The 27,281-nt window shown below is 35.8% G+C and overlaps 1 pseudogene; it reads left to right on the top strand.

Annotated features, from left to right (window-relative positions):
* The first annotated feature begins 8,715 nt into the window (after positions 1-8,715).
* On the top strand, positions 8,716-9,218 carry LOC146404464 (pro-opiomelanocortin pseudogene; annotated as a pseudogene).
* Positions 9,219-27,281: the final 18,063 nt, after the last annotated feature.

Here is a 27,281-nt window from a genome sequence, read left to right as displayed (position 1 = left end):
TACCACCTCACACCAGTCAGAATGGCCATCATTAATAAATCCACAAATAACAAGTGCTGGAGGGGCTGTGGAGAAAAGGGAACCCTCCTGCACTGCTGGTGGGAATGGAAACTGGTACAGTCACTGTGGAGAACAGTTTGGAGATACCTTAGAAATCTATACATAGAACTTCCATATGACCCTGCAATCCCACTCTTGGGCGTCTATCCAGACAAAGCTCTACTTAAAAGAGACACATGCACCTGCATGTTCATTGCAGCACTATTCACAATAGCCAGGATGTGGAAACAACCCAAATGTCCATTGACAGATGACTCAGCCATAAAAAAGGATGACATAATGCCATTTGCAGCAACATGGATGGAACTAGAGAATCTCATCCTGAGTGAAATGAGCCAGAAAGACAAAGACAAATACCATATGATATCACTTATAACTGGAATCTAATATCCAGCACAAATGAACATCTCCTCAGAAAAGAAAATCATGGACTTGGAGAAGAGACCTGTTGTTGCCTGATGGGAGGGGGAGGGAGTGGGAGGGATCGGGAGCTTGGGCTTATCAGACACAACCTAGAATAGATTTACAAGGAGATCCTGCTGAATAGCATTGAGAACTATGTCTAGATACTCATGTTGAAACAGAAGAAAGGGTGGGGGAAAAAACTGTAACTGCAATGTATACATGTAAGGATAACCTGACCCCCTTGCTGTACAGTGGGAAAATAAAAAAAAAAATTAAAAAAAAAATGTAACTGGATAGATCAAAGAAACTGTTTTCATAATGTGTCATATCTCATATTTTGTTATTTGCCTGAATTTAGTTCTAATTAGTTAAAAATTTTAATACATTAACATACTACCCAAGATAAACCTCCAGAAGTACTGCACTGCAATTTCTAACACCTTGACATGTTTACAGATTCAATGAACATATTAAAATAAATCCAAAAAAGTGTGCTATTTGATTTTACTTATTTATATTCATGAAGTTATTCTTCTATGAAAAATATAACATTAAAAAATACCCAAATTAAAGCAGAACATAATTTTTAAATTTCTATTTCAATTTGTCTCTCTCCTAACTAGTAGTACTTTTGACTCTAGGGAACCTGCATTATTTTATATGACATAGCATATAAATTATTTCCTAAGGAAGTTTTATGTAGTGTTTGAAGTACAAACTACTAAACTTGAATATCTTATCATTCAAAAATGCAACTTGATTTTTTATTACATACAAAGTATACTTTTACTGCAGTATTTTGTGAATGAGGAATATAATCATTCATGGTGCAGTAGACTGAGGCCTCTCAGTGGGATACATTTTTTGATAAAATAGTCATTTACATATAACTATTTTGTTTATAAAAAATCTTTTGTAATTTTTAACAAGTTTTTCAGGGACTTGTGAATCAGAGACAAGGGTGAATCAATTAAACTTATAAAATGGTCAGAAGTGAATGTATATTTAATTAAGTGTATGCAATCAGCCACCTCTTCATGATGCTAATTATACCTCACTGTGGATACAAAACTATAAAATACAGGTGAATTTTGATCAACCCCTCAAATTGTATAGCATAATATGTATAATTGCCTTTGTTTGAAATTTCTTCACTATGTTTCTGTGGAATTAGGCCTCAATCCACTGCACTGAGAGGGTTAGAAGTATTTGGCTCAGAAGAGATTCTTCCTCTTCACAGAAGATATTTATTTCTACTTATGCGTCAAGGCCCCACACTTACAGTGATTATCCTTGTGGATAAGAGATTATGTTATCAATGGATTGCACTTGTGTTCCAACATTGAGTTTCAGGCTGGCTGCTGTAATCATGGTTTACATGCTCTAGTTTTCCTGTCATTTGAGTTGTTTATTGTATATTTACCATTTTTTTAGATGGATGTGCTGCAGTTGTGACTTGCATACTACCCCAGGCTATAAATTTCAATTTTTCTTCCTTGAATTTGGAGTTGAGCCCCATCTTTCTCCTGTACTGTGATCACCCATTGTGTTAAACCTCCTAAAGTCTGCCTTGTCATTTTTTTTTTTTTTTTTTTTGTCTTTTGCCATTTGTTGGGCCGCTCCTGCGGCATATGGAGGTTCCCAGGCTAGGAGTCTAATTGGAGCTGTTGACACCAGCCTACGCCAGAGCCACAGCAATGCGGGATCTGAGCCGCGTCTACGACCTACACCACAGCTCACGGCAATGCCGGATCATTAACCCACTGAGCAAGGGCAGGGATTGAACCCGCAACCTCATGGTTCCTAGTCGGATTCGTCAACCACTGCGCCACGACGGGAACTCCTGCCTTGTCATTTTTAATAAGTGACAGGAATAGTGTTTTGTTTTGTTTTTTAACAAGACATTTCTTTCTCTGCAGATGTCACCACTCCAGATCTGGATTTCCTGTTCTTTTCCAATCAGATTTCTAAGTCTGAAGCAAATGAATGCGCAAAGACTTGTGATGTTATCATTTAAACCTGTGTTTTAATTCTCCAACCCACAAAATTCACAACTGCTTGTTAATTTCAGTTGTGTAAGCCCTTAGCCTTTGACATAAGAGCTTTTTTAAAGTAAATGATAGAAACTGTGTTTTTCCAGTGCCTTAAAAATTTTAAAACATAAACCTATTAGTTCGCCATGGTACAAGAAGCAGGCAGCCAACCTTACAATTCTTACATATTTTTATGATCCCAGCCTCATGCTACTCTGTTTCCAGTCTCTCAGTCTACCCAAGCCTTGCTTCAACAGACGTATCATTCCAGATGTAGAGCTGATTGTATAAGCAGCCCATTGACTGACCACTGAATGCTATAATATACCAAGTCTCTTTACTGCAACTAAATCCTAATTTCCAGCAAAACTAACAGGTTGGAAATTAATACTGATTCCTATTCCCTAAATATTTATTATCTTAATTACTATATTAACATTACCAGTATAGTAATGTTCTGAATTACAGAAAACACACCACAGTCTTGATAGATTGCATATGAGGATATAATGAAAGAAATGTATGTGTAGGTATGTGAGTGGTCTGTGAGTTTATGCATAAAAACGTGTATGTGTTTGTGAAACACACATATATAATCTCTTCCAGGATCATTCAGAGGGTTGAAATTTCAGTAGTCTAAGTCTCCAGAAAAAACACCACACAAAATAAAACAGAACTGTGCTCTCTAGTAAGCTATTGCCACTGCTGCAATCTGAAATCCCGAGTTAGGAAGTTTTCGTTAAAACTTCAGACATCAGCACTACACTGACTTTGCCAGAATCAATACCAGCAAAGTTGATGCCTTCTTTTTTTTCTTTTTCTTTTTTCTTTTTTTTTTGTCTTTTTGCCTTTTCTAGTGCCGCTCCCGCGGCATATGGAGGTTCCCAGGCTAGGGGTTGAATCGGAGCTGTAGCCGCTGGCCTATGCCAGAGCCACAGCAACGCGGGATCTGAGCCGCGTCTGCAACCTACACCACAGCTCACAGCAATGCCAGAGCCTTAACCCACTGAGCAAGGCCAGGGATCAAACCCAAAACCTCATGGTTCCTAGTCGGATTTGTTAACCACTGAGCCACAACGGGAACTCCAGTTGATGCCTTCTTGAATGATCTCTCTGAGTACTTCATTTGCAAATCAACGCCTGGGCAAATGACATCCAACTAACATCTTAAAACACAGACTTAATCTCAAATATCAAAGGATGCAAGTTTCCACATGTTAGAAATTGTTCAGGAGGAAACTGAACAAGTTAATAAGTAGAATCAGCCACAGTTATTTGTGATTTTTAGGTGTATGGAATATTTTTCCAAGATATAAATTACTGATTATTTATTTATCAGATACAGTAACAATTTTTATTTCCACTAGCTAATGTATTAGTATTCCCCTTACCCATATTTTGTGTGATATATCTCATTTTACAATGTTTAAAATCTCACTGGCTATAAATTGTTGATAACCTAATCAATTATTTTGTCATGATTTTATTATATATTACAGATAACTTTAAGCAAAATTTTTGTTATGAAAGTTTTAAAAAATCCATTTGTCAAGTACTTTGATTAGTATATATATTAGAAACATATCAGTATATGTGTGTAGACTTTAAAAAATCTCTAATTTATCTATAAAATTGTTATTTTTAATATATTCATAATTTGAATCTGAGTTGCTGATTTTTTCTTTATCTTTTTGTTTTATTTTCTCTATTAGGTAAAAACTATTTCCTCTTACTTTTAGGCTTGGTAGACTGAGTCGAAATGTGAAGACGTCCCTCTTTCTAAGACATGAAGTTTTTGGTGAAAATACAACAAATAATACATATGTAAGTGCAACTAACATCAAGACACACATCTTGAGATTTCAGAATAAAAGGCAAATGGTGTATAAAAGCCATGGTGAATATTGGTTAAAACTGTGGACACTGAAGATAAATTACAGGGTTTTTTTCTTTTTAATTACTCAATGAATTTTATTACATTTATAGTTGTACAATAATCATCACAACCAAAGTTTATAGCATTTCCATCTAAACTGTAGTTTTAAAGCCTGACTTTTCCACTAATCAGTCATGTGATAATTGTGAACTTACTTAGCCTCTCTGTGTCTGGTTATTTAACCTATGAAATGAAAATTAATAGGATTACCATTTTAAAATCTTAATGAGAACTCAGATTCAATATAGACTAAGGCTTTAGAATAATGCCTTGTTACATAGTAAATGATTAATAAATTTCAGCTGGTTTTCTTAACACAATTTAGATCATATAGCTATGAACCATGTTTTACCAACAAATGTGCAGTGTAGTAGGCCTCCGACTTCAAATGGGTTATTTCTATTGTCTGGGCCACGAAGGACTGTCACATGCAAAATAGAACATATGAAGATCATGCCTGACAGCTCATGAAACAACAAGGAAGCTTGGTACCAGTCAGGAAATCATAGTTGTAAAATTGCAGAAACCAACAATTACAGGAGGGAAATGCACACAATCCTAAAGTGTTCTCATTGCAAGGAGAATTTTTTGTTTGTTTATTTGTATCAATATGAGAAGATGGATGGTGGGTGAACCTCTTGGGATAATCATTTCACAATATATGTAAATAAAACCACTACAGTTTATGCCTTAAACATGAATAGTGATATATGTCAATTATTTCTCAGTAAAACTGGAAAGAATGATTAATTTTCCCTTTCTAGGTAGCATAAAAGGACTTTTCTATTATCCTCACAATGAGAACCTGATAGGGCTCATTAAAATGTGGTGGTCCCATAAGACTGGACCCCATCAGAGTCATTTTTTTTTTTCTTTTCTTACAGCTGCACCTGCAGCACATGGAAGTTCCCCGGCCAGGGGTTGAATTGGAGCTACTGCTGTGGGCTGCACCACAGCCATGGCCTACACTGCAGCTTGTGGCAACACCAGATCCTTAACTGAGTGAGGCCAGAGATCAAATCTGCATCCTTATGGTCCCTACATGTCGTTCTTAAATCACTGAGCCACAACAGGAACTCCCCATTCAGAGTTTTTTGTTTTTTGTTTTTGTCTTTTTGCCATTTCTTGGGCCACTCCCACAGCATATGGAGGTTCCCAGGCTAGGGGTCCAATCAGAGCTGTAGCCACCGGCCTATGTCAGAGCCACAGCAACTCAGGATCCGAGCCATGTCTGCAACCTTCACCAAAGCTCAAGGCAACGCCGGGCCATTAACCCACTGAGCAAGGCCAGGGATCGAACCCTCAGCCTCATGGTTCTTAATCGGATTTGTTAACCACTGCACCACGACAGGAACTCCCCTGTTCAGAGTTTTTAACTCTTAAACTAGTCTACACTGAGCTTTCAGCACTTCATCAATTACAGTTTAAAGTGTTCCTTCTGACATTGGCTCTAGTTGTAGTTGTTTGATTCTGGGTTCTGCTCTTGATAAGCTGAGATTTTCTGTATCTGCCTGTATGTTTAAGTTTTTTCAGTGTAGCAATTTGCACAGAGATCTCAATTCTCTACTGGGCATAAGAATTGTTTATTTTCTGTTCAGCTTTTTTGTTGTGGTTGTACGGATAGGGGTTATGATTTCTGGGCTTTTTACATATCAGACTGGAAGATTTTTGATAAGAGCACTAAAGCAGTTCTGTGGGAAAAGGAAAATATCACCAACAAAGGAAATGGAAACAAATTACTATTCATACAGAAAAGAGAATGAGAAATTTGACCCCAATTTCACACCATTAAAAAAAAAAACAACAAAAAAAACTGAGATGATCCATAGACTTAAATGGCACAAAAAATATGCTAGAATAAAACAGATTGTTTGCAACTTTGGTAGAGGCTGGGATTTCTAAAAAAGAATGTAGAAAGGACAAATATAGAATATAAAATTGAAAAATCAGATGTCATTGAAAGTAAAACTTTTAGCTGCTTTTTAAAAGATAGTTTTTTCTCAAAAGATATACATTAAATTTTCTTCAAATTTTAACCCTCTATAAGTCAAGAATTATAGTTACATACAAGAAGAACCAGCCTAGCTAAATTAAGCAGAAAAGGATTATTACTCTTATACGTTACTCTTATATGTAAAGGTATAAGATATTTCACAGAAGCCTTGGGGGTTATGAAAACTAAAGCTCTTCCTGCTAAAAAGACAGCAGAATGATATCAAGCTTTTTTAGGAAAACATTGCCTCAGTTCCAACCTGCTTCTGAACAGCTACTGTGCCAGAGAATGAATTCTAGAATACTAATAAAAACAGTCTGACACCTCTCTGTTTATATTTCCTCTCTTAATTTTCTTTTTTCTTTTTATGGCTGCACCTACAGCATAAGGAGGTTCCCAGGTTAGGGGTCAAATTGGAGCTGCAGCTACAGGCCTGTATCACAGGCACAACACTGGATCTGAGCCACATCTGCTTGTGGCAAAGCTGGATCCTTAACCCACTGAGAGAGGCCAGGGATCAAATCTGCATCCTCACAAACACTATATCAGGTTCTTAACCCTCTGAACCACAACAGGAACTCCTCCTCTCAATTTTCAAGCCTTGTCTATACAACTGATTAAGTGATTCTGGCTCCAATTCTGGGTACTTCAATCAGAAAGAGGTCTGAGAGAGACGGTTTTTAAATTTGCAATCAGGGAAATGAAAAAGACCTATTCAGGTGTTCAGAAAGGTTTTAAACTAGATCTTGATGTCTTTTATATTCTATCCCTTTTCCAAATGAGGACATTTCACTTCTCATTATTCACTGCATTAATTTATGGCTGATGTTTCTTTCTCCCTCTCAATCCAAATGTAATATTGAAAAATCACAAAAAATCCTTTTTTTTAATTTATTTTTTGACCACACCCATGGCATATGGAAGTTCCTGGGCCAGGATCAAACTTGTGTCATAGCAGCAGCAACACTGGATACTTAACCCACTAAGCTACCAGCAATCTCCAGAAAAAAATTAAGAGAAAGTAGAGATGAATGAAAGTTATTTCATATGAATTTTATTTATAAGGTTAAAGTCAATATTGATATGTTTAATATTTTAACACATTTGTATGTTAAATAGACAGAATATTTAATTTCCTTTTAATATCTATTTCAGAGATGTTAAGTAAACCTCATTCTTTGTACCTCATACTTTTATACAATTCTATTTTTTTCTTTTAATTTGTTGTGAATATTTTAAGCCAATGGTTTGCTTGGTGTTGCATTGATTTGATTAGTTATTTTATTCCTAATGCTTCATCTCCTTAGTTCTGATTTTTCATCCTTGATCACTGTGGTCATTTAAATTCCTTTTGAGTATGAAACAGACGTTAAAAAATTTTATCATATCAAGAATGTATGAATGGGGAGTTTTCATTGAGGCACAGTGGAAACTAATCTGACTAGGAATTATGGGTTGGATCCCTGGCCTGGACCAGTGGGTTAAGGATCTGGAATTGCCATGAGCAGTAGTGTAGGTCTCAGATGCGGCTCAGATTTGGCATTGCTGTGGCTCTGGCATAGGCCAGCAGCTACAGCTCTGATTGGACTCCTAGCCTGGAAACCTCCTTATGCCACAGTTGTGGCCCTAAAAAAAAAAACAAAAACAAAAACAAAACACATATGAATGGATTTTAAGAAAGTTTTACAGATTTTAAGAATGTCTTATCAGATTTTTCTTTTGCATTTTGCATGCAACTTTTTCTCAAATCCCATTCTTTTGTTTATAGCTTTCTCTCTGTATTGTGTAAGGAAAAGAAGTTTGTTCTTTTATTATAACTCTTAATCTGTTTCTGGCCACACTATTTCCATATCTGTTGGGGGAAAATACTGCTTTCCCCAATTTTTCCCCATTTTTCTAATGAAAACTAAAGTTATTGATGTTTTGGGATCCACGCCCCCATTTTTTAAAAAAGAGTAACTTTTAAAAATATCTTCTCGAATTTTGTGAACACTTTCTACTTATAAATATGTTAATCCATAGTAATCCATAGTAATCACATGAAAATGCTTTGTAGGGTGCTATTCATTGTCTTTCTCAGAGATCCCATTCAACAAGCTCAAAGATTGCACAATAGAGTGGATTTCTATTCCTTATACCTAATGTTCCTTAGGGGATAAAATGCTGTATTCCTCTAGATTCTGTTATTGGATCTCTTGCCATCTATCTGCATAATTTTGACAGTCAGAATTCTTAAGTCATGAGAAGGGCTGGATCCAGCTGCTTTAAGCAGATAATGAGTTCATTAAAATGCTATTGTGGGCTGGGACTGCTTTGGCTGCCGGAATGGCAGCAGCAGTGATGGTGGCATGGGCCAGAAGTGTGAGGAGAAGGAGGTGGCAGTGGGTGAAGAAGCACTCCCATGGAGCACTTCTGCTGGGGCAAGCCTGTGGGCAAGAAGTGGCGCCCGGTGAAGGTGTACCCCAACGGTGCTGAGGACGAGTTGGCCAAGGCCTTCCCCTGCAAGTTCAAGAGGGAGCTGGTCTGGGCACTGCCTGAGCCAGCACAGGACCCTGAGGCCTCGGCTGTGGGCATAGCAACCTGGGCCAAGCTGGAGTATGGGCTGGTGGCCGAGGCTGAGGCAGCTGAGAAGAGGGACGAAGGGCCCTATAAGATGGAGCACTTCCACTGGGGCAACCCTTCCAAGGACAAGTGCTACTGCGGCTTCATGACCTCCAAGAAGAGCCAGATGCCCCTGGTCATGCTGTTCAAAAATGCCATCATCAAGAACACCCACAAGAAGGGCCAGTGAGGGCACAGGGGGCAGGTGCCTCTCACCCTGGAAGCTGACCCCAAAGCTCAAAGCCTTCTCTCCTCACCGGCCCTCCTGCCACCTCCAGCCCCGGTGAGGACGTGCTCAGGCTGTTTGGGTGCCAGATATCCCACCTCTTATCTGTAGTTAAGAAATAAAACCTTTCAAGTTTCAAAAAAAAAAAGGGGATATTGTGTATTTCACAGAGAGAGTTGGCAATGAAGGCCTGAGGCAAAGCAGCCAGGAGCAATGCCCTAACCACCACATAGAACTAGTCTGGTAATAAACTACAGCCATTCCCACCAAACAGTAGAAACTGTGCTTTGCACTACTGTCAATTTTGGGATGGAAACTAAAGGTCACAGCAACCATTAACAGACCCACTGCTGGGCTGTATTCCAGCATCCATGTTTCTGGTATTATTGGATTATCAGGAAAAAAAAATCTGCTGCTAATGCATCTGCTGATAGTTCACAAGTATCTATTGACTCTTTCTGCAATAATACCATCCCCTGTGATCTATTTGGCTCATGACAAGCTCAACACAGCTTTGTCCTGGAAAACCTGTGAAAATGGGTGGCTAAGTTCTGGCCTATGAGATGTGAGAAGTGATGCTTGCTGCTCCATTTCAATGCCTCTAGGAAGAAATATTTACTTTCTGTCCTTCCATTTTTCCTTCTTAATGACTAGAAGTTGTTAAATAGAGAAGCTTCCTTAGAGTCAACAGAAAAACAGCCTACAGAAGTGGGAAGACAACACTTTCTTCCACTTCTAACTGCCAGAAATCAAGAGTGCATACAGTTCTGGAATGTTTTTTATCCCTAAACTCTAGCTTCAACAGTTTGGGAAAAAAACACAATTTGGAAAAAAGAAAAGCACCCTAGAATAAAGGTGGAATGGAAGAGAGTCAATCTGTAGCTTCCTCATAATGGACACTTGTCACAGTCTATGCCCTAGGGCAATGCATTGGAAGCTGAGAAACTAATAATTTTCACTTATATTATACTTTGGAATTTCTTAAATTATGAAAAAATATTAAATGGTGGGATAAAAGTATCTCAACTACTCCTCCTAAGCAATTTTCCCACATCTGAATCTGTAATCAACATTAAACTTCTGCAAATTCTTAAATTTAGCCCCACATTTCTCTTCTATAATCTTTATCAATATATCCAATTAGCAATAAAAAGTTGACCTATACATGTTATTGACACTCCAAATTCTGTATCACTGCAATGTTTATCATTAACACTTTGCTTAGAACACAGCAGTCATAAGTATTATTTATGACATGAGTGAGCAGATATTGGCAAAAGTTCATTTCCATATTAACATTTTTATTCTATTTTATATTTACTGTTTTTAAAAGACTAAGTGTTTTTAAAGCAAAATACTCTGTTTCCGTAATGATTTGGCCTTGTATTTTTTTAACACGTCAATGATAAAGCAGCTTAAGACATCAAAATACTTTTCACATCTTACAATTATAAATGTGTAATTTTTATTGAATGAGAGATTCTTTAAATTCTATAGTGCTTTACAATTTTCAAAAATTTCACACACAGGACTTCCTATAACCCCATATTGTCTTCACAGGTGAATTCTACCAAACATTTAGTGAAGAGTTAGCACCTCTCCTTCTCAAATATTCCAAAAAATTGCAAATTGGAAGGAATCCCTCCAGACCTATTCAGTGGGGCTACCATTACCCTGATACCAAAACACGACTAAGATATCACACACAAAAAGAAAATTATAGGCCAATATCACTGATGAACAGGGATACAAAAATCCTCAACAAAATGTTATCAAATAGAATCCAATAATACATTTAAAGGATCATATACCAAGATCAGGTGGGATGCAAGGATTTTTCAATATCCATAAATCAATCAATGAGATATACCATAAAACAAATTGAAGAACAAAGTCAGTATGATCATCTCAATAGATTTAGAAAAATATTTTGATAAAAATCAACAACCATTTATGATAAAAATTCTCCAGGAAGTGGGCATAGAGGGAGCATATTTAAACATAACAAAGACCATCCTATGAAAAACTGACAGCTAACACTGTACTCAATGGTGAAAAGCTTAAAGCATTTCCTCTAAGATCAGGAAGAAGACATGGATGCCCACTATCACCACTTTTATTCCACATAGTTTTGGAAGTCCTATCCACAGAAATCCAAAAAGAAAAATAAAGGAAAGTAAGGAGTAAAACTGTCACTCTTTGCGGGTGTTAGGATGTTATACCTAGAAAAGCATAAAGACACTGCTAGAAATGTAGAGCTCATCAGTGAATTTGGTAAACTTGAAGGATGGAAAACTAATATATAGAAATCTTTTGAATTTCTATACAGCAACAACAATCAGAAAGAGAAATTAAGGAAATAACCCCATTTACCATCACATCAAAAATAATATCTAGAAATAAACGTACCTAAGAAGGTTGGACCTGTACTTGGAAAACATTATGATGCTAATTAAATAAATTGAAAACAACACAGACAGATGGAAAAATACACCATGTTCTTGGATTGGAGGAATTAATTCTGATAAAATGACCATACTATTCAAGGCAATGTACAGATTCAATCCATTTCCTATTAAAGTACCACTGGTATTTTTCACAGATCTAGAACTAACTTTTAAATTTGTGTAAACACGAAGGACTCCAAATAGCTGAAACAATCTTGAGAAAGAAGAACAGAGCTGGAGGAATCATACTCTCTACTTCAGACTATACTACAATGCTACAGAAAACATGTCTACATTTTGAAGGATTATTTCTCTTTTTGAGGGGGTGATTTTATTACATGAGTATATAATCAAATTGAGTCCCGCCTTTGAGCTTGAAATCTATATGCTCTTGGTTTAACATAACCAATGTACAAGAAAAATATGGGGCCCAAGATCAAGGTTAATGCGTGTTTCTAGAGAGGGAAATCAACATTTTCATGATTGATAAGTACCGGCACCAGTTTCTGTGTAACCCCAGGTGTTTTATATATATATAGTGTGTGTGCGTGTGTAGTGTGTGTGTATATATATATACATACACATATATACACACACTATACACACATATACATTTCTATGTTCATATATATAAAACAAAGCACTGAAAATTGTGATAGATGTGTGAAGATGTTGGGGACGTGTGAGAAGTTTAAGTACTGTACCTCACTAAAAATAACTTTACATTTTAAATTATTTTGTTAATATATTCTCTCTCTTTAAAGTCCTCTTCTGTGCCTTATGAGGACTGATAACCATTCAGGGTCAAAAGAGGGTCACATTTTGTTCCCTTTTTCTCCTTTTTACATCTTTTTTGCTATTCAGTCTCTCCCTCTTGGCTTACCCTGGGAACTCACTAAATATATAATAATATCAATAATATATTGAGATTACGAGGACACACACATACATTTTAGACACTCTGCATTACAGGTGATGCCTAATTTAACATACATCAAAACTTTATGGTAGAGGTGTTATTATCTTTATTTGTAGATGGATGAGCTGTGTACTAAGAAAACTAACTTGTTAAAAATTTTGTATCTGGGAATTCTTGTCATGGCTCAGTGGGTTAAGAACCCAATTAGTATCCCTGAGGATGCAGGTTCAATCCCTTGCCTTGCTCAGTAGGTTAAGAATCTGGCACGGCCCTGAGCTGTGGTGTAGGCTGGCAACTGCAGTTCCCATTTGAACTCTAGCCTTGGAATTTCCATATGCAGGTGCAGTCCTAAAAAGAAAATAAAAATGTATCTGAAATATGGTCCCAAATTTCTCTGTCATCTATTTTCAGAATGATAATATGTGTAGGGATTAGAAAAGCCTAGAGAGTCCTAGACTTTGCCATAAACATATGATTGTCATTGTTATTGCCCTCACACATTTGAAATACCTTCTTAGATCCTACATTGAAAATTAAAATTGCCTATTTACTTTCCTGTAGACTCTGACTCCTAGAAAGTAAGTACAAGGGGGGGGGGTATGTTTGCTTGTTTATCATTTTAAAATCAAGGCCTTCACAGTGTCAATTTTAGATATTATTAATAACAAATGTTTATTGAATTAATAAATACATTGATGTATAAATAAGATAGCTCAAAAGAGAGAGAATATTAGAAACACTATTGACTCAGCTGATTTGTGACTCCAGAATTTGGGTTTCAATATCAAAATCATTTTATCTTTATGCTTAGTGGGTTGAAAAATCCAGAAGTAAAGGCTGATCATTAAGTGCTCTGGCAATATGAGGCCTAAACATAAATGGTAAGGGATTTTGCTCAAAGTTGTGTGATTGAGAGTTGAAACTACTATTTTACTGTACTTTATCATATTTTTTTTGTCTTTTTTTGCCTTTTCTTGAGCTGCTCCCATGGCATATGGAGGTTCCCGGGCTAGGGGTCTAATTGGACCTGTAGTCACTGGCCTATGCCAGAGCCACAGTAACGCAGGATCCAAGCCGAGTCTGTGACCTACACCACAGCTAATGCCAATGCTGGATCCTTAACCCACTGAGCAGGGCCAAGGGTCAAACCCACGACCCCATGGCTCCAAGTCGGATTTGTTAGCCACTGCACCATGACAGGAACTCCTGTACTTTTTCATATTAAAGTCTCTATTTTCTCTGTTCAAAATAGCATATCAAGAAAAGATTTTCCTTTTCAGAAGCATAATACAAATATTCTGTGGTCATGTTATTTCAAGAAATCTGTATAGAAATAAAATAATACTCAGATTTAAAATAATATTCTATGAATTATGCTAAACTGATCACTTTTAGATAACAATATTTTGAATACTTTATACATCATAACCTTATTAGTTTATTTTTTAATGTTATTTAAATATTTTCACATTGAATTTCCACTTAGGAAATCAAATTATATAACTTGAATTTATTCAAACATGATTTATCTATTTGACTATTTAATTATATGACATTAAGTTCTTATCACAATTTAATGTTAAGATTAATAAAGGAAAGCATTGAAGATGCAAAAAAATCTTGCTTCCATTATTTTCTAATTCAAAACTAATTCAGAAGAGTATTTAAATAAGCTCCTATTGTAAAGAAACTTGGTTTCCCAGTGATTAATCTCATAATTTTCCAAGTTTGACTTTTTTTGTTATTTTATTTATGATGTTTTTCCATTTTAGTTGGTTTACAGTGTTCTGTCAATTTCTACTATACAGCAAAGTGATCCAGTCATTCATATATATACTCTTTTTCTCAAATTATCCTCCATCATGTTTCATCACAAGTGACTGGATATAGTTTCCTGTGCTATACAGCAGGATATCATTGTTTATCCACTCCAGAAGCAATAGTTTGCATCTATTATCCCCAGACTCCCAGTCCATCCCGCTCCCTCCCCCTCCACCTAGCAACAACAAGTCTGTTCTCCAAGTGCATGAGTTTCTTTTCTGTGGAAAGTTTCATTTCTGCCATATATTAGATTCTGCATACAGATGATATCATATTGCTGAGGTCCAGCCCCAGCAGCCAGGGACTGCCGAAGGAGAGGATGGGCTACAAACGGCGTGGAAAGAATTGGAGCCAACTCCTCAGCTGCATGCTGCAGATGACCCAATTTATTAAATGAAAAGCATCAGTTTTTATACCATATCACAATCAGGTTTCGTGTAAGATTTGACATTAACATTTGATTTAAAGCCCTTTCTGTTCCCTCCACCTGAGATACAAAAAAATGGTTCGTTAAAACATGTTCCTTTCAACTTTAGATTTTCCTTCAAGATTACAAACTTAAAGTTTCACACTGTATTTTTCTTAAAAGGTCAACAACAGTAGCTATTCTTTATTAAGAACAAAGCTTTAATAAGTAATAAACTATGATACCTAACATTCTTTAACTAAAGGCGTATGTAATTAACAAAAACGCATGAAAGCCTTGGGCTCATGACATTCTTAAAACTACGATTTATTTGGCGCCAGCAAGCTAAGCATTTAACCTATTGTGCTGATTTACGTCAGTTCCAAACCACCAGTTTCAATAGAAAGGAGTATTATACCCCAAAATTAACAAATGCCTCCACAAGGGATGAAAGTTACAGGTGACACTGTTATTTGACAAAAAATATATCTATTATAGAAAACAGCAATTTATAGGCCAAACAACATTTTTCCCAGCCCCAAACTTCTTTTGAAGTAAAGGGACTGAAATCATAAGTTTCCCCTGTATACTTTCACAAAATAGGTGCCATAAATTGTTACTCCAAAACAAAGGCTTTTTCCATTACATTGTTTAAATAACTTCACTCTGTTTTGGTTCAAGTGTTTTACATACCCAGGGCAAATCTTTAGCTGTAAGAAAGCTGTGAATCAAAGATAGAAAAAGAAGGATAAACACAGAAAAATAGATTAACATATTTTTTAGGGGATATCATTTTTATTTTCCTGGAGCCGATGTCTTTCAAGGGATTGCTCTGCAATCCTTCTTCTTTCTTCAGCTTGTCTGTAGCTCTGCTAACCAGACAAGCCTCATGCAGGTGCCGACTGTGGCTTTGCTTTCTTTACTGGAGCAGCCTTATGGCTCCCGACATCATATGGTATTTGTCTTTCTCTTTCTGACTTAACTTCACTTAGTATGAGAGTCTCTAGGTCCATCCATGTTGCTGCAAATGGCACTATTTTGTTCTTTCTTATGGCTGAGTAGTATTGCATTGTGTATATATACCACATCTTCTTAATCTATTCATCTGTCAATGAACATTTAGGTTGTTTCCATGTCTTGGCTATTGTGAATAATGCTGCCCCAAACATATGGGTGCATGTCTCTTTTTCATCAAAAGTTTTGTCTGGTTATATGCCCAAGAATGGGACTGTTGGGTCATATCATAGTTCTATATTTAGTTTTCTGAGGTACCTCCATACTCTTATCCATAGTGGGTACCCTATTTATATTACCACCAGCAGTGTGGGAGGGTACCCTTTTCTCCACACCCTCTCCAGCATTTGTTATTTGTGGACTTGTTAATGATGGCCATTTATGACAAACCCACAGCAAGTATAATACTCAATGGAAAAAAGCTGAGAGACTTCCTGCTAAAATCTGTAACACGACAAGCATGCCCACTCTCACCACTTTTATTCAACATTGTATTGGAAGTCCTAGCCACAGCAATCAGACAAACAAAAGAAATGAAAGGTATCCAAATTGAAAATAAGAGGTAAAACTGTCACTCTCTGCAGATGACATGATATTTTATATACAGAAAACCCTAAGGACTCCACACAAAAACTACTCAAACTTATCAAGGAATTCAGCAAAGTAGCAGGATACAAGATTAATATACAGAAATGGGTTGCATTTCTATATACTAACAATGAAATATTAGGAAAGGAATATAAAAATACAATACCTTTTAAATTGCACCCCCCAAAAATTAAATACCTAGGAATAAACCTGACCGAGGAGGTGTATGCTGAGAACTATAAAACATTAATCAAGGAAATGAAAGAGGATTCAATGAAATGGAACAATATTCCATACTTCTGGCTTGGAAGAATTAATATCATAAAAATGGCCCATACTACCCAAAGCAATCTACAAATTCAATGCAATCCCTATCCAGTTACCCATGACATTTTTTGTAGAACTAGAATAAACAATCCAAAAATTTATATGGAACCATAAAAGACCCAGAATTGCCAAAGAAATCCTGAGGAACAAAAACCAAGCAGGAGGCATAACTCTCCAAGATTTCAGGCAATATTACAAAGCTACAGTCATCAAGACAGTGTGGTCCTGGTACCACAACACACATACAGACCAATGGAACAGAATAGAGAACACAGAAATAAACTCAGACTCCTACAGTCAATTAATCTGTGACAAAGGAGGCAAGAATATCAAATGGGAAAAAGACAGTTTTCAGCAAGTGATGCTGGGAAAACTGGACAGCCACATGCAAATCCATAAACTGGCACACACCCTCACACCATGCACAAGAATAAACTCAAAATGGTTTAAAGACTTAAACATAAGACACCATCAAACCCCTGGAAGAGAAGTTAGGCAAAACATTCTCTGACAACAACCTTACAAATGTTTTCTTGGGTCAGTCTCTCAAGGCAACAGAAATAAGAGCAAAAATAAACCCATGGGACCTAATCTAACTGACAAGCTTTTGCACAGCAAAGGAAGCCATAAAAAAACAAAACAAAAGACAACCTACAGAATGAGAGAAAATACTTTCAAATAATGCAACTGACAAGAGCTTAATCTCTAAAATATACTAACAACTTCTATAACTCAACAGCAAAAAAATCAACAACTCAATTGAAAAACAGTCAAAAGACCTAAATAGATATTTCTTCAAAGAAGAGATACAGATGGCCAATAAGCACATGACAAAATGCTCAACATCCCTGATTATTAGAGGAATGACTGTTTCTTCTTGGTCTTTTCTGTGAACTTTACTGTCCTGCTCCCTGAATGTCACTGACCCTTTCATTTCTATCCTTAGCCCACTGCCCCTTTCCCCTCTCTGTTTTTACTGGAAAAGGTAGTATGCTCACACATGTTGTTACATGGGCAATATTCAAAATTGTATTTCTAGCTTAGTCTAGGACCTACTTTAAAAAAAATGCTTGCACATTTGAGGCATATATAAGACTAGTTATTCTTAATTATTTGCAATCTCATGGAATATTTGTTGCTATGCCTCCAGCATTCTTAGTGTTTTTCACCGGCTTCTGCCTTATCTTCATGTGTAAATCAGAAGGCCATTAAGCTTCCTCAATAATTTTCAACCTTGTCACCTATCTAAGGTGTACTTAAAATGTGTGAGAACACATTTTATTGTCACAAAGACAGAAGTATCACTGGTTTTTATCAGACCAAAGTCAGATATCCCCAAATCCTGCAATACACTAGACAATAATAAACCAAGAATTATCCCACCAAAATGTCAATATTACCCATTTTAAAAGCAATGGGCTATCCACAGCATGACAATCTAAAATCTGGCTTTTTTTTTTTCTTTTTACTGCTACAATATTTTTAATATTTATCTCTTTTTTTAAATCTCTGACATCAATTACTGCTTCGATATGGTGAGATCTTGGTTATTCTACTGCAGTGTTTTGTGAAATGTTGTATGAATTGACACATTCATGTATTCAACAGTTTTTCTTTGTTCTTTTTGTCTTTTTAGGGCCACACCTGTGGCGTACAGAGGTTTCAAGGCTAGGGGTCTAATTGGAGCTACAACTGCTGACCTACACCACAGCCATAGCAATGCAGGATCTGAGCTGCATCTGTGACCTACACCGCAGCTCACAGCAATGCCGGACCCTTAACCCACTGAGAGAGGCCAGGGATCGAACCTGTGTTCTCATGGATACTAGTCTGATTTGTTTCTGCTGAGCCAGGACTGGAACTCCTGAACAAATTTTAAATGCCTTGATTATACTGGACATTTTTCTAGGCACTGGTGACAGAGCAATGAACCTCAGAAAAAGTACATTCTTTTAAATAGCCTCATTCTTGTGAAATGAGACAACATGAAATTAAACAAATTTATAACAAAAGTAAGAGTAAAAATAATACGCAAAAATAAAAATGCCATGTGGTAGCTAGCAACTGAGAAAGCAGGGGCAATTTTAAATAGGATAGTGGAGCAAAGAGAATAGCAATTATAACACTATTTTGTATTGAACCTGTAGGAAGCCATTGCAGATAAATTGGAAAGGTAAGTTCTCCATGGACTGAAATGTGATGAGGTTGACTACATAGTCAGCAGGCAGATCTCATGGTCCATTTTATACAGAGACAATGCATTCTAGCATATCCCAAATGAGGCCCTGGCTGTTGTTTTGGTGTAATGATTAATGTTCCCTAATGTTCACGCCCAGCAACTTTTACACAAGCAAATTTTATACAATTATTCTACTTATAGGATATGTTAAAAGATTGGCATATAACACGTAGAATAAGTTAATTGAGAAATTTTTCAAAGTTTTTAACCATGGACAGGTATGATCTAATATAAATAAAGACAACAACCCTGACTACTACGTGAAACCTTATTGGTGAGGAATGAGGAAAGGGAAAGGTGAGAAAGAGAGAAGAGGAAAACCAAATAGAAGTCTATTGCAGCCATCCTAGTGAGTGATAATGGAATGGGCAAGGGCCATGACAGCTCAAATCCAAATGGTATAATTCACTCTAACAACTCCTGCCTGTTTTCTGTTTTATTGGTATCTTTATATTGGCAGCAACATAACATCTAGAAGGGTCAGATGAGTGGAAAAGAGAACTGATGCCTGGGTATCTTGGTGCCTTTTGAATTGCATTTCCTTCTACACCCTAACTTTCACTTTGCCGTTACTAACACTGACTTGCTTTCTTTCTTGGAACACTGCACAATGTCATACACATACTTTCCTTTGTCAGCTTTTCTTCTTATCTGGAAATACTTAAATCCTACTCTTACTTCATCTGTTCATTCTTTGCACTCAGCTCAAGTGTAATCAACTTTGTCTTTTTTTGAACTCCCAAGTTTACCAGTTCATGAGCTCTTCAAGTTTTTAAGCAGCAAGTTGTTTAGACATATAGACTAAACCTTATGTTCTGTCACCATTGATTATCTGGTGTAACAATTATTACGTAAATTACAGAATTTTAGAGTTAGCACAAGGCACCAATACATATCAGTGTGAGATAGGGCAGGAAGAGACACTTTTTTCCTACTGATTCTTCTGCTGGGAAACAGAAATATATAACACAATTTCAGTTATTCTTGGGGTTTGGGAATGACTTTTCTTTGAATGCACACTCATGTTTAAATTAGGCCAATTGTGGCATTCCCACTGGGGTGAAGTGGGTTAAGGTCTCTGTGGCACCACAGATTTGCTCCCTGGCCCAGGAACTTCTATGTCACAGGTGTGGCCATAAAAAAAAAAAAAAAAAATTGGGCCAATTGTGGTTACATGGTTATATGATTTATAATCTGTCCCCAATCCTTTACCTCACGCATAAGTACTTTTCCCCAAAAAAACACATTTTCTAAAGTCATCTGTTTTTATTTATATTTGCATTTACAGTGCCCTCCTGGTAAGTAGATATATATATATTAGGCACTCAATAAATATTTGTTTAAAAGATATTTCAGCTTAAGAGCAGCTTTGGCGGGAATCCAAAACATAAAAATTCAGTGTTCCTTAATTGCTGTTTCTTCATTGATTATCTGGAAAGTTTACACAAAGGCACTTTGTATACTAGATAGATCAAATGAATCATGAATATTTATTCTTGAAGCAATAGGTGTCACATCAGCTGATTGTGACCTTTAAGGATCTACCACATATGCTCATTACCTCTCAATCTAGTCTCAATCTATTCAGATGTTGACATTTAAAATATAATCACCCTGACTAGAGACGATGGCTATCTGGAGATAAGAGGAAAGCCTTCGCGCAGAAAGGAATTTGAAGACACAGGACCAAAGCAGCCCTGGCCAGGATTAAGGGATGTACATACCTCCCGATAAGAAATGAGCTTGCTCAGGATAGGGAATCTAGCTTCTATTAAGAGCATAATCTGACTGGTTGATACAGAAGATCACAAAGACTTAAGGATGAGATGCAACACCATGGACTTCTGCAGAAGGATGCAATATTTGTTATTATGCAGCTAAACCTGGATTGTGGTAACTGAGACCTATCATAAAAAGACTTATGTTTCCAAAAAAATAAATAAATAAAAAATCAAATCAAATATAATCCCCATATGACTCTCCTAGTGAATTAAAATAACCTAGCAACTTGATGCCCACATCACTTATTTAAGATATACAAGAACAAGTCTTCTTGAATAGCCAGATATCTTACATGATTGCTTTGTTCTATGCAATTGTACTGACCTTTCATTTAAGACTTTAGTTTTTATCTTAATATTTTATACTTCTAGCTTTAAAGTATTTTATTGAGCATGGTCATATCTATCACCAACATACATGGTGGCTGCAAAGACTTTATTTTCTTCCCTCTTGTTGCAATTATTTTTAGTGTAAGCTAATCATATTAAAATACTGATTAGAAATTTCAAAATCAAAAAATTCCTTTAGAAATATATTTCTTATTGAGATGAATGGAGATATTTTGTTTTGTTTCAAGTAGTTTTTATATCCCTAAGGATTATTGCTTTTGTTAGAATTAGTGTTTTGTTTTCATAGGTATAGCTTCTAAGGAACCTTGGCCACCTAAAATAGTAGATGGAAATGGAAGGAATTTTAATATGTTTATAACACATTATTATTCTAACTCATTTCAAGTGTTAAGCCAAAATTTATAGAATAGTCTATCATCACAAAGTATAATCAATGATCAACTAATAACTAGGCTAAGCCCCTTATCAATTTTGTTAAAATCAAAGAATCAGGAAACATCTGGTACATAATAGGATTTGTTTCTCTGTCATTAGATTCCTGTTAACTCTTCAAATTTTCAAAAATTTTACAAATGCCTTTATCAGGTTATAAGACATAATTTTATCTATTACCCTTTCATGTATAGAGATATTATTTTATCATATTTAAAATTTGGGGAAAATAAAAATTATAATATCATTACATATTTGCTATTACAATAGTCAAACGAAATTTTTCTTCTTTAAATCGCTCATATGATTATATGGTTGTCAAAACCTTAAAATTTTATATATTTTCACTTTATTGACATTTTAAAATAATTTAGCAAATGCAGTCATTATTGTCAAATCACTTAGCCAAATCAAATTCAGTTCTCTAGAAAATATTTCATTTTTCACTTCAAATAAATATTGATGTACACTTAAGAAATATTTTAAAAACTATAGATATAAATTAAGAAATTCAATTTTTAAGTTATGACCAACATCATTTACAGTCAATATAATTAGTCTGTTTATAATAAACTATGAAATAAGATGACAATATAATTAATTTGTCTGTTTATAATAAACTATGAAATAAGATGACAATATAATTAATTTGTCTGTTTATAATAAACTATGAAATAAGATGACAATATAATTAATTTGTCTGTTTATAATAAACTATGAAATAAGATGACAATATAATTAATTTGTCTGTTTATAATAAACTATGAAATAAGATGACAATATAATTAATTTGTCTGTTTATAATAAACTATGAAATAAGATGACAAGTTTCTCATCATCTATACTGAAATAAAGTAGTCTAATATGTTGTTAAGATTGTTATTTATAAAGTGATATGTATGATAAAAGAAAGTATTATTTCCAACTTATATGTGTGGGTGGATATGCAGCTATTTGATTTTGAGATCTAAGTATAATTAAAAAACATGAATAAAATAAGAAATAAATACTTTTTTTAGTTTTCAGTATAATTTAACTTGTATTTAAGGAAAAAGAAAACACATACTGGTAAAATCAAATGAAATGGTCATAGTAAATAGAAAATATATTATGAGAAAAATTAAAATGACCATAATTGGAATAAATATTTTATGACATTTTAATAAAATTATATATTACCTATTTCATGGAATGATGAATAACTTATCTAAAAGAAATCACATTTTTTTCTTTCAGTGTATCCTGAAAATGTTGACCATACAGGGAAGCACTCCAGGGACATTTGAAAGATTTGGCAACATAAATAAATTCAGCTTTCTTTTTTTTTTGCATGGCTTTCCTTTCCAGATACTCATTCTTCCTTCCTAATGCTGAGTTCTGAGAAAGTTTCATTGCTTACTCTTAGACATTTTTAAATTGCTTAATCATTTTTATCTTTTGATATTTTCTTTGATCTGATCTTAAAGTCTCTACCTGGGGAGTAATGCATTGTTTAAAAACTGTTGAAAGACAGAAGAGGAAAATCACTGTCACCAACTTCTCTACAGTATCTTTGAATTTTAAATATCTCAACAAGTGCCAAATACTTTGCTTCCTAAAGCCTCATTAACTCAACAAAAAATATGTGTGAAAAAAGCACACATGTTCTATGATATAATAAATCATAAATGGGCTTCTGCAAGAACCCATCATTCTAACTGACACTATATTTTTCATCCTAGGTGGTTTCACACCCAGGAACCACACATCAGAATAAAATCCAGGACAGCAAGAGGATGGATTTCTTTTTTAGGTAGGAGGATGGATTTCTTTTTTCAGGGAAGAGGATGTGACCTAGAGACACAGAGATCTAGAGAACCTAGAGACACAGAGATCAGTTCTCAGGCAGATCAATTTTAGTAAAGAGACCATAGGGAAATTTCAGATGTGGACATTTATTTTTAAAACACTATCTATATTCCCTCCATTAACCTTAAGAGTTCCTGTAGCACATTCTAAAGACTGTGGTGTCAGAAGTTTCAGCGAGGCTAATGAGCGTATTATTGCATCGGTCTGAAACATGAATAGGTATTAGCTGATTTATTGTCATAATCCATGTAACTCACTACTGGAGTGAGAAAGTGTTTTGAAGTGTATTAAGAAACCTCATTCATTATCAAAAGTTATCCATTTTCCACTATTAGTAGATTTCTGAGGTTCTCATAGAATATTTGACAATTATTTGAGGTGAGATATGTAACTCAAGTACATATAATTTTCTTAATTAACAAATAATTGTGCCAGTTACATATAATTTTCTCAATTAACAAATAATTTTGACTAGGTATTATATTTCAGGATTTATATTTATCTGTTATATTTCAGTATTTATATTGACTTTTATATTACTTTGTCTTTTGTCTTTTCTTTTTATTTTTTTAAGGGCCATACCTGTGGCACATGGAGATTTCCAGGCTAGGGGCCAAATCTGAGCTGTAGCCACTGGCCTATGCCACAGCCACAGTGTCAGACCCAAGCTACACCACAGCTCACAGAGATGCCATCTCCTTAACCCAGACATGGAACCTGTGTCCTCATGGAGGCTAGTCAGATTCATTTCTGCTGAGCCATGATGGGAACTCCTATATTGACTTCTGCAGATAAAGTGATGGCCAATAACTAACTCCACTCTCAAGTAGTCTATAGTGTATCAGCAGAAGCAAGCTAAGAAGACACAACAATGAAGAGAGTGGGTCACTGTGATGGGCCACAGAAAGGCCCCTGGAAGAATACACATCCCAATTTTGGAATAGAAGAAAGCTTCCTGAAGAAAAGATGGAATGCCATCTCTGGAGTATGAGAAGAATTTGTGTAAACAACAGATATGTAGGAGCATGCTTTGAAATAAAGATCACGTATCATCATATTGATACATTTTCTAGAGTTGTATACAAGGGTGTTGATCTGAATCATGTCAACATAGTTCTTTCAATAGGTAATAGCATTTCCTAATTATTTTTCTAATCTTGTTATCTGGGATTCTGCTTAATGTGTATCTCTATAGGTATTAGAACTTTTATAAATATAAACACTGCAAATGAGACAGATAATATAGTACAGATAATATACACAAAAGACTGATACAATTATTACAACATAAGTGATTATAAAAGGTGGTTAACTTTAATTATGCAGAAAATCATGTACGATGTGTGTGTGTGTGTGTGTGTGTTTATGTGGGTGTGGACCTGGAGTGCTGTGCAAAATTCCATCTATCCAGGAGTGCGCTTCATGGCTCAACAGCTAACAAACCTGGCTAGGATCCACAAGGATGCTGGTTTAATCCAGGCCTCGCTTAGTGGGTTAAGGATTCGATGCTTCTGTGAGCTGTGGTGTAGGTCACAGACATGGCTTAGATCCTGGGTTGCTGTGGCTGTCATGTAGGCCAGCAGCTACAGCTGAGATTCAACCCCTAGCCTGGGAACTTCCAAGGGCCATGAGTACAGCCAAAAAAAAAAAAAAAAAAAAAAAAAAAAAATTCCAACTATGTAAATTAGGTATTAATTAGGAAAAGTTACAGAAGTAGTGTGATTTGGAATTAAAAAATTATTTAGGGGGAGTTCCCGTCGTGGCGCAGTGGTTAACGAATCCGACTAGGAACCATGAGGTTGCGGGTTCGGTCCCTGCCCTTGCTCAGTGGGTTAACGATCCGGCGCTGCCGTGAGCTGCCGTGTTGGTTGCAGACGCGGCTCGGATCCTGCGTTGCTGTGGCTCTGGCGTAGGCTGGCGGCTACAGCTCTGATTCAACCCCTAGCCTGGGAACCTCCATATGCCGCGGGAGCGGCCCAAGAAATAGCAAAAAGACCAAAAAAAAAAAAATTATTTAGGGTATGTTGCACTTGATTGGGAAATTAATCCTAAATAAATTGTGTTTTCTCCAAGTCTTTGTTGACTTTGCAGACAGAACAGAGTCTTGGCAGTAAGTAATGGCTCCATTGGTTCCTAGTCATTCAGATAAATCAGTGTAACTGTTTGTGTTGCATTGACCCCAATTTTCAGTCTTTAACATATGACTAATCTGATCTTGCCTATGATTTTTTTTTTTTTGCTATTTCTTTGGGCCGCTCCCGCGGCATATGGAGGTTCCCAAGCTAGGGGTCCAATCGGAGCAGTAGCCACTGGCCTATGCCAGAGCCACAGCAACGCGGGATCCGAGCCGCGTCTGCAACCTACACCACAGGTGCACCACAGCTCAGGGCAACGCCGGCTCGTTAACCCACTGATCCAGGGCAGGGACCGAACCCGCAACCTCATGGTTCCTAGTCCGATTTGTTAACCACTGCGCCACGACGGGAACTCCTGATCTTGCCTATGATTTCTTGACCCAATAAGCTTAGAACAGTAAGGTAAAAGTGCCTCACAAGTTGGGTGAATGACTTTATAACTGCAGACACTGGAGAAATAAGATGATGAAGTATTTTAACCCACAGCATTAATGTGTTTCCAGCCTAAAAAGAAGTTGTTTTATTGCTGTATACTTACTGTGTTCATTATTGAAGACTAATCTTTAAGAGAATATGAACTATGAGAGAACTCAGAACATTAGGCATGATTTTAATTTAAAAGAGGAAATTTGAGCTGTTCAGAGTGTGGGGTTAAGTCACATAGCATAAACATATTTGCTAAGGTTTGTAAATGCTACTAGAATGTTTAAGAGAACTTAATTTACTACATTTATTATTTTGCCTTATTATAAGATTTCTTTAAAAGCTTAGAAATAGTTTGCTTGGTAAAAACCAATAGTATTCTACAACATATTGAGAGTGCTGAAGATTATCATGCCACGTGCAGAACTATAAAATAAAATATTAGTATAATTTAATTAGCCAAATTTGTAAATGGAATATGTTTAGAGGGGTTTAATATTTTAACTTGTTGCATGAAATATTAATTAAATCACAAGGGAAGTAAAATATTATTCACAAATTTAAATTATAAACTTAAAATAATCTAGTTTTTCAAATGTATATGATTAATTTCCATACACACAATCAAACTGCAATTGCTCTATACACAGACATATATACAAACACTCACATACATATGCATAGAACAGTCAAACATTCGACATTCAAAATGACGTATCAGCTGAGTGTCCTTAGCAGAATATCTTAATCTCATCAGTTTCCCTTTGCTGTAAAATCAGGATAATGTTAGTATCATCTCACAGAGTTGACTTGAACATACAGAGCACTGAATGGTGTAATAAATGTGAAAAAGATTCAGAAATTGCTTGACTTCAAAAACACAGCCCAAAATAACTTTATAACCAAAACAATGACATCACGTTGCAGTCTACTACATTCAGTAAGATTTTTTTTCTTCCTTAAAAATATCACTTACTTTATCTGTGGACCTTCAAAATGAGATGCTATTTTAGGTTACAATATTCTTTCTTTCCATCACATACTGATTATTTTGAAATGCCATTTCTCAAAAATAGGTATAAGATGACCTACATAATTCGTTTTTTTTTTCACATGTCCATAAATAATTATTGAATATCTAATGTTTACCAGAATCCAGCTGACTGCTGGAATGAAAAGTGAACAAGAAGACACAGGGTAGATCAAGGGTTTTTGGTTTTGGGTTTTTTTTTTTTTTTTTTTTTGGTCTTTTTGTCATTTGAGGGCTGCACTCACAGCATATGGAGGTTCTCAGGC

Source organism: Sus scrofa, chromosome 3 (assembly GCF_054392235.1).
Source record: "Sus scrofa isolate SSC_HxYL_T2T_F1_AM1 chromosome 3, Sscrofa_HxYL_maternal_Yorkshire_Landrace_v2.0, whole genome shotgun sequence".
NCBI lineage: Eukaryota > Metazoa > Chordata > Mammalia > Artiodactyla > Suidae > Sus > Sus scrofa.
The sequence above is the reverse complement of the archived record's forward strand: the minus strand, read 5'-3'. Positions and strand labels throughout refer to the sequence as shown.